Genomic DNA, 662 nt, shown 5'->3' with positions numbered 1-662 from the left:
CATATACAAAAAAGAAAAAAGTTATAGGGGTCAGAATAGGGCAATTTGATGCAAAAAAAATTTCAAGTAGTACAGTAACAGACCAGCACGTAACCATGGGTATCTTCATTGTAATTACCCACAGAATAAAGAGAATATATCAGTGTTATCAAAAATGCAGCATCATCCCCTCTTTTTTTTTTTTTTTTGCCAGAGTTCTTTTAGGAATCCAAGAGAACTTAAAAACAAAGTTGCCTTCATGCCAGGGCGGCCACAGCTAAAATATAACTTAACTCACCTTCTACTGCTCCCCCATCCTGGTCTTCCTGCTTTTGGGGCCCGACACGTTGTACTGTTCAGCTAATCTCTAGCCGCAGCGATGTCCTGCCTTGGCCGGTGACTGGCTGAGCAGCGGCAGTGTGATGTAACAGGCCCGGCTTTCTTCCTAGTGTCTGGGTCATGCCGCTCAGTTCATCACCAGCCTAGGCGGGACATTTCTAAAAAGACTTTCTAGGACATTTAGTAAATTCTATTTAATAGCAGTACCTTCTCTTCACTGCCCTTCATTTATAGGTGTAGGTTCCATTGACAGGCAGAGCTATGTGAGCAAGAATATTTTTAATGGTGTTCATTTTATTTTTTTGGAACGGTCCCCACCAATCTCATACAGGACACTGCATCTA

Source organism: Hyla sarda, chromosome 3 (assembly GCF_029499605.1).
Source record: "Hyla sarda isolate aHylSar1 chromosome 3, aHylSar1.hap1, whole genome shotgun sequence".
Classification (NCBI taxonomy): domain Eukaryota; kingdom Metazoa; phylum Chordata; class Amphibia; order Anura; family Hylidae; genus Hyla; species Hyla sarda.
The sequence above is the reverse complement of the archived record's forward strand: the minus strand, read 5'-3'. Positions refer to the sequence as shown.